Source organism: Salvia hispanica, chromosome 6 (assembly GCF_023119035.1).
Source record: "Salvia hispanica cultivar TCC Black 2014 chromosome 6, UniMelb_Shisp_WGS_1.0, whole genome shotgun sequence".
Taxonomy (NCBI): domain Eukaryota; kingdom Viridiplantae; phylum Streptophyta; class Magnoliopsida; order Lamiales; family Lamiaceae; genus Salvia; species Salvia hispanica.
In genome coordinates, this window is record NC_062970.1 from 20,790,261 (window position 1) to 20,800,841 (window position 10,581).

Genomic DNA, 10,581 nt, shown 5'->3' on the forward strand with positions numbered 1-10,581 from the left:
TAATGATATAATACTTCAATAAGAATCGAGTTTTTTTTATTTTGCTCCGCTTATAAATAAGAATTTCGGTTTATAATTATAATAAATGATAAAGAAGTTTCATATTTCAATAATTTATTCTATAAATATAGATAAATGAAATTTATATTCCACTAACTTTCTTTATTTCATTTTTTTTAATATTCTTAAAACTAATGCTGAAGAAAAATGGGATGCATATTTATGAAAGTTCGAAGTAGTAATACTCAATAAATTTCGACAATAATGTAGACGATCAGATGTGGTCCGTAGGCGGCTTATGGGAAAGAGAACGTGACATATGGTCCCCAAGATTGTAAGCCCTTGCCACGCTGCGAAGATTTATTGGATGAACTTGTACCGCTGGCGTCATCATATCTGTAGGCACTGACGCCATCCACTTAGGTTACGTGGCTTAGCTTTCACCCACTTATTTCCAATGCTAGCTTAGTCCTTAAATTTTGTCCTATTTTAATCCACTCAACTTTTAACAAAGGTAACGAAAGGTGAATTTAAAAAATCAGTGAAATGTGAATTACATTAAAATTTAATTTTATAATAAAATATGAGTGAAAATATTTTATGGAATATGAGATCTACTATTATAAATTATAAAATTCAAATGTGACAAATTTTACGAAATGGACAGCTATGAAAATATGTGCCAAATTTTTGTGGATGAAGAAAGTACTAATGGATTAATGTGTGTATGCTCTCCTAAAGTATACTATCTCCGTTTTTAAAAAATAGAAACATTTAAGATGACACGGGTTATAATGCACAATTTATAAAGTAAGTGAGAAAAATTGGTATATTAAGATAAAGACGAAGAAAATTGGATAAAGTAAGCGAGAGAGAGAGGGAAAAAGTGGTAGAAGTAGTATTAAGAGCATTAGCAATGGTTGGGCCCTCTCATAGGGCCTTTTTTATTATTATTTCCACGTCATCATTTTTTGAAAGGGTCTATCTTTCCCACAATGGAAAGCCTCTCCCATAGGATCCTCCCTTTTCTATTTCATTTCCACATCATCATTATTTTATTATTTTGTAGCACTTCTATATTTAATTTGTTATCAAATTAAATAAATTTAAATGCAAAAAATATTAATACGCAAATCCTCGTTGTATCGCAAGATTGAAAAATAGAAAACAACGAGATGAAAAAAAAACCCCAACATTTAAAAATAAAGAAAATAACAAATAAAAATGATGGGATGATTGAAAGTAGAGGGATGGTTGAAAATGATGGGAAGTGGATGTACATCTGAAATAAATTTTGAAAATAAAAATAAAAATGAGAGGGCCGATGATCGGTGATTGGGCTCAATACGTGCATGGTTTTACTTGATTTATTGTACTAACATGATTAATAATGTGCAAAAAGAGTGGTAAATTTGAGTGTTCAGGAGTCGGAAAACGAAGAAATAGAAAGTGCAGGGTCAGCCGGATCAACTCAAGAAACGAGTGAAAACAACATGAAGAAGTGCCGAGTTGATCCACTGAAGCGGCTGAACTGATCCAGTGGAATCATGCCTCTACAATGATGAGTCACATGAGAGAGAAAGAGCAAAGGCCATTCTAGAAGGGGCGGAAATGTCAAAGGCAAAATGGGCTTAACCTAGGGATTTAAGCCCAACATGCGCTCTATAAATACAGAGAGATTGCATGAGTTCCAATATCGATCATCACTCACCAACTTCACTAACTCAAGTTTTAGATTAGTTATGGAGTAATTTAGTAGCTGCCGAGGGGTCACCATTCCACTTTCAAGCTTTCATGCTCTCAACTCTTCTTCCTCACCAAGGGAGACGAGGCCAGATCCGTGAAGAAGTCCTTTAGCTCATCATCTGTGCAGTCTTTTGAGGATTTTGAACAATTTACCTTCTATTATTTTCATCGCTTTCGTAGTTCTTAATTTTAATCATGTTTTTCTCTTAGTCGCTACTTAGTTTATTTCGTTTTGCTGATCGATTTGCGCAAGAATTTTGTTCTTGTTCCTTTGTTTTTGTCGAAGATCTTGAATGAAATGGAGTTTTTGATGCAAGCCTGGTTAGATCTAGTGTTTTCAGTATTGATTGCTTTTGTTCGCTTTGGATCTGCTCTTTTACTGCTTTTCCGTAGGTAGATTTAAGTTTATGTTCTTTAACTTGTATGATTTACTTTCATTTAGCTTAGATCCGCTTTCGTTAAATGAAATTTTCATGGATCTGTGTTATTTTGCAATGTTTTCATGTTTCACATTGATGCTCTGTTTTGGTTTCCGTTTCTGCTCCATTCGGTACCTTAGATTAGAAGTAAAAGGTAGTTAGTAGAAACCACTGTCATCGTCACCTTTTCCTTTATTGTCAGCTTTTCCGAGTGCGCACGGATGTGTCAGTGGTCCCTTGTACTTTTTATCATTGTCGTTTTCAGTTTAGTTTATCCAGTCAAGTCAGTAGTTTAGAAGGTTCATTCATTTAGTCTAAAACCCTAAAAATTAAAGCGTGGCCGCAGCTGACCCTTCCAAATGTCTCGTTCTCAACTCCAACCGCATCCATCTCTGAGGGATTCGACCCTTACTTCCCAATGCTAGCTTAATAGTGTAGTGGGGTTTAGGTTTTGAACACCCTCCTCGTCTTTGTTCACACACAACGATCGTAGTAGTCGCCCAGCTTGAACAAGTCACAGTTTAATTTATCAGGTAGTGTGTATTACGTGTTTTAAATTTACTTGTGAAAAGAGGCAAAATGAGCAGTTTTCAATCGGCCCTTCCTACACAATGGAGGGCCGATCGAAGGGCCCTTCTCATCAGCATAGACCGATACAACGACCTATTGGGGCAGAGGGGAGGGGGACGATAGAGGCCGATGGGAAGGCCATGTCATACAATAAGATATATCTAAAATAAAGTAAATTATTTATAATCTTAATTAGACATAAAAAATTAAATTCATATAATTTCCATATTCAAGATTAGGTAGAATATAATTTTATATTATTTAATGTAATCTTATATATATCAATCTTGTTAAGGATTCTAGATATATATAATAATTAGAAAACTATTAAATTATTCTTATCTATATCATCTAGGATATAAAATATTCCATAGATATAGAAAATAATCAAAATATTCCTAAAATCTAGGGAAATCTTCCCAAAATATTTTATTTTATTAAATAATATTATTTTTAATGATATCTTTTAATTTATGAATTAAATAATCATTAAAATAATCTTCCATCGTTATCTTGTTGTTCGAGGTTTGCACGTATCAACACGACGAAGATTCGCCGAAGATAAGCTCACCGGAATGGCGAATTCGCCGTCCAGCCTTCCCCGGCGTTAGCGTGCGCGAGGCGCGCCGCTTCCTCTTCCCTCTCCGGCGTGAAGACACCGCTACTCCCTCCGTCGTGACCAACCAGCCCGCGGCTGTCGCCGCGATGCTCCGGCAGATATCCTTGCCCGGCATCAACCTGCCATGAACCAGCAGCAACCGCACGTGGCGGTGCGGCTTCTGTCCGGCGTGGCACTCTTTAGGGTCGACTAGGGTTTCGTTTTAGGGTTAGGGTTAGGGTTGTCGTGGCAGAAAGAAGCTGCTACTCTCGGACGAGCAGCGAGCTTGTTCTCCCTCCACCACCGTTGATCCGCCGTCGGCTTCAAGGAATATCGGCACCGCGGTCTCGTCGGCGGCATGGACGAGCCCATGCTCGTGTTCACGTCACCGCGTGATCGCATCGATCCTTCCTTGATCGGCGCGATTTCCAGGCAGCACCGGGACCGGCGATTATTCTCCGGCGGTGCGCACGAGACCATCCTCGTCAGTGCATCGTCGGTCGATCGCCTCCCATGCTCCCACTCAATTCGACATCCCTCTCCGACCGCGTATAGTGCGATTCGTCCCGGCGCAAGCGCCGACGAATTGCACATCTCATATGATCGAATAATTCAAGTTCTTTGATTCGATAGTTCTTGAGTTCATCATGCATAAAAATAAACAATAAAATACAAGAACATGCTTCGAAATCAAATAACACATGCATACATGATTTTCGCGAAATTTAAATCCAAATAACCAGAGCCAAAGACTGGCTCTGATACCAATTGATGGAACTGGCAGCAGAAGCGGTGCGAAGGATTAACATAATTTACCAATTATTAATCGCACAAATAAATCACATAATAATCAGATCTATTTAGCGGATTATTTAGACAAAATCTATTCGCGTAATTCTCACATGTATCATGCTCATAACTTGAATTAATCATGCTTTAAGAATATTGAAACCTAAAACATGCTTTTCTACGGAGCAGAAATAATACCTAATTAATTCTCCAAAGAATTGAAGATGGCTAGCGCTTCTTCTCCACGTGACGCTTTGAATACTAGACCACAAATTTTCTCTCTGGTTCCCAAACTGTACTCCGATATCAGTGTGGGCTGATCTCACCAGAATACTAGGACTTAAATAAAGAAGACAGAAGAAATCCTTTTCCTAATTGGAGAGAATTTCGAACTCCTCTGGTAGAGGGGAATGAAAAATTTGTGTATTCAAAATTATGATTTATGTCTCCTTTATTCTCCTATTTATATTAGGTTCCTTTTGGGCTTAGACAGGGATCTATGGAAGGTTTAGGATATGGGCTCATCCAATTTACTTTTTACTAATTAAATTGAACCCACAATTTAATATAATCTTAATTGGAATATTACGAGCAGCCACTACAGAAGTAATATTGAACTCTCCCCATCCAAATCCGAAATTATAAGTAATCCGGGTTTCCGTTTAACTTTCATTTCCCGCGCTTAAGATTAAAATGTCCATTAATTTATTAATGTCTGCTACGGACTTAATTAATTAACTTCTTATTAATTCCAAGAGTGGACTTAGCATGAAACGCTTATTTATTATTCATAGAGTAATCAAACTCCAACTAGCTAGGTTCCGAATAATAAAACCTTGTTTCACGCTCCTCTTGAGGACATTATCAAACGAGACTCTCATCGCGCACGATTCAATATAATAGCAATCCTAGCACCACTAGATATTAATCACCACTACCCAATATATCAGGATTATTGGGTTACGAAAAACCCGCATTATTTGATAAGTCAAAGTAATGCATAATCAATACCGTATGCTCAATGCTAACCTACATTGATTAAGAAACAAAATATTTATCAATACCTCGCCTTTCAGTAGATAGCCCAAGGACAAGCCTTGCTGTTATATCCGTTTAGTGCTATACCACACCAATGTCATCTTATTTCAGTAAGGCTTATAAATATGTGGACTGACATTACAACCTTTCACGATGGGTAGTCTAATTCCTTCTAGGTTTTGAAATTCTTCTTTTTCTTTGTTTAGGATTGAACGTGTTACCTTAAAGTGGACGCCGCCCACAACCGATCTACTAAAACAAAGACTTAGACTTTGTTAAGTTAACTTATACATTTAAACATGCAATTAACATCCATTAAATGTAAAAATATAACAACATTATGACAAAAATAATCTGTTTTATTACTTGAAAAATAAAATAAGAGTTTTACAGTATTCAATCACACGAAACGTGATTTCTAGTATACAAGAAAATTAGTACTCTCCCCATCCCACTTTAGGAGTCCCGGTTCACCATTTTTTATTGTCCCACTTTAGGAGCCCCAGTTGGTGTTAGAGTTTGTATACTAGAAATCATCTTTCGAGTGATTGAATACTGTTAAAACACTTATTTTATTTTCCAAAGGAATAAACAGATTATTTTAGTCATAATGTTGTTATATTTTACATTTAATGGATGTTTATTACATGTTTAAATGTATAAGTAACTTAACAAAGTCTAAGTCTTTGTTTTAGTAGACCGATTGTGGGCGTCGTTCACTTTAAGGTAACACGGTCAGTTCTGAACAAAGAAAAAGAAGAATTTCACAACCTAGATAGGCTTAGACTACCTATCATGAAAGGTTGCAATGTCAGTCCGATTATTTCTAAGCCTTACTGAAATAAGATGACGTTGATGACGAGGTCTTGTAAATTATTATTTCTTAATCAATGTACATTAACATTGAGCATACGGTATTGATTATGCACTACTTTGACTTACCAAATGGTGCGGGTTTTTCGCAACCCAATAAGCCTGGTATATTGGGTAGTGGTGATTAATATCTAGCGGTGCTAGGATTGCTATTATGTTGAATCGTGCGCGAGGTGAGTCTCGTTTGATAACATCCTCAAGAGAAGCTTGAAATAAGGTTTTATTATTTGGAACCTAGCTAGTTGGAGTTTAATTACTCTATGAATAATAAATAAGATTTTCTTGCTGAGTCCTCTCTTGGAATAAATAAGATATTAATTAATTAAGTCCATAGCAGACAATAATTAATTAATGGATGTTTCTATCTTAAGCGCGGGAAATAAATATCAAGTAATGGAAACCCGAAGTACTTATAATTTCGGATTTGGATGGGGAGTGCAATATTACTTCTGTAGTGGCTGCTCATAATATTCCAATTATAAGCTTATATTAAATTGGGTTTAATTTAATTAGTAAAAAGCTAATTGGAGGAGCCCATATCCAAAGCCTTCCATAGATCCCTGTCTGGGCCCAATATGTGACTTATTATAAATAGGAGAATAAAGGAGACAGAAAACACAACTTTTGTTATTACTCAAAATTTTCGTCCCTCTCTCTTTCTAGCAAGGGACGATTTTTCCTCTTCTTCGAGGGATAGGTTTTCCGTCTTCTTTATTTAAGTCCTAGTATACTGGTGAGATCAGCCCACCCTGATATCAGTTTACAGTCCGGGAACCAGACAGAAGATCCGTGGTTTTGTACTAAAGATCTTCACGTGGAGAAGGCGCTAGCTATCTTCGATTCTTTGGAGAATCATCAAGGTATAATGGCTAAACCGTAGAAAAGCATGTTTTAGGTTTCAATTAATTTAAAGCATGTTTTATTTGAGTTATGAGCATGATACATGTGATAATTACGCGAATAGAATTTGTCTAAATAATCTGCTAAATAGATCAGAATTATTATGTAATTGATTTATGTGAGCGCTTCCGCTGCCAACCCCTTCAATTGGTATCAGAGCCAGTCTTTGGCTCTGATTATTTGGATTTAAATTTCGCGAAATTCATGTATGCATGCGTTTTTGTTTTCGAAGCATGTTCTTGTTTTTAGTTGTTATATTTTTATGCATGATGAACTCAAGAACAATCGAAACAAAGAACTCAAATATTTGGAACGCACGAGACGTGCGATTCGTCGGCGCTTGCGCCGAGACGAATCGCGCTACATGCGATCCAATTAGGGTTGTCGAGCGAGTGGGAGCGAGGGAGGTGATCGGCCGGCGACACGCAGATGAGGGTGGACTCGTGCGTGACGCCGGCGAGACCGCCGGTCCCGGAATGCCTCGAGAATCGCGGCTGAAGAGTAGGAGCATTGCAGCGATCAAGCGGCGACGTGAAAACGAGCATGGGCTCGTCCACGCCGCCGGCCAGACTGCAGCGGCAATTCTCCAGTCCTCACGGCGTTCGATGGTGGTAACCATTGACGGAATTCGCTGCTCGTCCGAGAGCAGTGGCGGTTCTACTGGCAACAAACCCTAACCCTAACCGAACCCTAACCCTAGTCGAACCTCGGCCGATCGTCGCTGAACCGAGAGCTGCAACACCGTATGCGGCGGCTGCTGGTTCCGGCGAGGACGAACGGCAGCGGATGAAGTTCTCCGGAGAAACGTGGCAACCGTCGCGCGTCGGCTGACATCGACGGAGGGAGCGCGACGACGCAGCTTGCACCGTCGCGATGCATGGCGTTTTCACGCCAGAGAAGTAGGGCGGAAGCTTTTTCCGGCGAGGGCTGGACGGCCAACCGCCGTTCCGGCAAGACCTTCGTCGGAAATCTCGTCGTCGTTGATCGTGCGAACCTCGATCACGAGATAACGATGAAATATTATTTTAATGATTATTTGATTCCTAAATTAAAAGATATCATTAAAATATTATTATTTAATGGAAATAAAATATTTTGGGAAGATTTCCCTAGATTTTAGGAATATTTAGATTATTGACTATATCTATGGAAATAAATATATTTATTTTATTCCTAGATGATATGGACAAGAATAATTTAATAGTTTCCTAATTATATTATATATCTAGAATCCTAATAAGGATAGATATGTAGGATTTTATTAAATAATAAAATATAATATTATTCTCTTCCCAATCTTAAATAAGGAATTAATTTAAGTTTATTTATTCATGTCAGTCAAAGATATAAATAATTAATTATTTTAGATAAATCTTATAGAAGACATGAATATGGATTAAACTTTAGTAATTAATATATTATCCTTTAATAAGATGTTTAAAAGATTATAAAAGATTTAATTATCCAGTCAATTAAATACCAACAGAATTTAATTAAGCCTTTAATCTGCACTAAGGCTAAGGATAATTAATGAAAAACCATAACTTAAATATCTAAGCGATAATTACGAACTAAGTTTGTATATGGTCTCCATCGATTGGTCCACAACTTATGAAGCTAATTTCTAAATCTTATCGCCACCCATGCTGTGGGGACAATAATCCTAAGAAATAGCAAGTTCATATAGGTGGACTTCTCATATGTAAATAGTGTGGACTAGAAAGTAGTTTCCAATATTATCGCCACCCATGCTGTGGGGACAATAATCCTAAGAAATTACAAGTTTCAGAAGTTCAAATAGAATTTACGAGATAGTTTGGTCTTGTTATCAACGCATGAGCATTGTTATGGGAGTGTGTTGTAGAAACGAGATTCTGTAATGCTAAATCTGATGTTTGTGCTTAGGCAACATTTGGTTTTCGTGGTTAATCGAGACTCAATTTCATCACATAAGTTTATGACAAATAGTAAATATTATGTTTTGCAGTGCAAACTAAATCGTCAACATGTCACTCAATCCTCTTTCTGCAATTCTTAAAGAAAACAAACTCGAGGGCCAAAATTACATAGAATGGAAACAAAATTTGGACATCGTTCTCACGGCTGATGAGTACAAGTTTGTGCTCACTACTCCACGGCCCCCAGTGCCGGCGGCTAACGCCGCGCAGGCAGTGCGAGATGCGCATAGACGGTGGCATAAGGCGAATGAGATGGCTAAGTGTTATATGTTGGCCTCCATGTCAACAGTGCTTAGACATCAGCATGCCGCCATGGCTACTGCCGCCGATATTATGCAAAATCTCACAAATCTCTTTGGTACTCAGAATCGAACGGCTAAGTCTCAAGCCTTTCGGAGTATCATGTGCAAGACTATGAAGGAAGGCTCGTCTGTGCGGGACCATGTCCTCGAGATGATGAGCCACCTCAATCAAATTGAGGTTTTGGGAGGTGTCATTGATGCCGAGTCCCAAGTTACTATCATCCTTCAGAGTCTGCCCCCTAGCTTTCAGCAGTTCAAGCTCAATTTTGAGATGAACAAGAGAAATTACACCTTGGCTGAGTTGTTGACTGAACTTCAGTCGGCAGAGGATCTCATGAACCAAGCTAAGGCTGCGATGGTTAGTTCGTCACATCGTTCCTCTGGCCCTAGGCCTGGCGCAGGAAAGAAGAAAGTGACGAACCAGGTCACACCTAAGGAAGCTAAGGGAAAGAGAAAGAGGAGGTCGGGAAAGAAGCAAACAGGAAAGTGTTTCAAGTTGTGGAGAGAAGGGGCATTGGAAGACAGACTGCCCTAAAAAGGGCAAGGCTACAGGTATGCACCAAGCTCTAGTTGTCAAGTCATGTTTGGCTTCGACTTCATCTCATACTTGGGTTATAGACACTGGTGCGACTGATCATATTTGTTTTGATCCTGATCTAATGCAGGTGACAAGAAGGCTATATGATGGAGAGATCGAAGTCCAGCTAGGCGACGCTACTAAAGTGGCGGCCGTTGCAGTGGAGAGACGTTTATTTGCATTTTAGTAGTGATAGATTTTTGTTTATGAAGAATGTTTTGTTGATACCTTCTTTTAGAAGAAATTTAATTTTAGTTTCTAAATTGGTTTTTGATGGATATTCGATTTCTTTTAATGACAGTTGTGTTATTAAGAAAGATGGTTCTTATATCTGTCGTGGTATCATGGAAAACAATCTGTACACAATCATATCTACACAATTTAATAATCGCAAATTAGAACTCAATAATGCATCGAAAATTTCAAAGAAAAGAAAGGAACCTTCAAGTTCAATGAACGAAACGTACTTATGGCACCTTAGACTTGGTCATGCCAACCAAAGGAGGATTCAAACTCTCGTGGATCAAGACCTTCTTAAAGGACTAGATACTGAATCATTTTCCACGTGTGAATCCTGCTTGGAAGGCAAGATGACTAAGAGACCTTTTAGGGTGAAAGGTAATAGGGCCAAGGAAGTACTAGAACTCATTCATACTGATGTGTGTGGACCAATGTCAACCGAGGCAAGAGGCGGCTTTCGCTATTTCATCACTTTTATTGATGATTACTCGAAAGTTGGATATGTTTATTTGATGCGCTTTAAGTCTGAAGCTTTTGACAAGATCAAGGAGTTTAAGGCTTATGCTGAGAC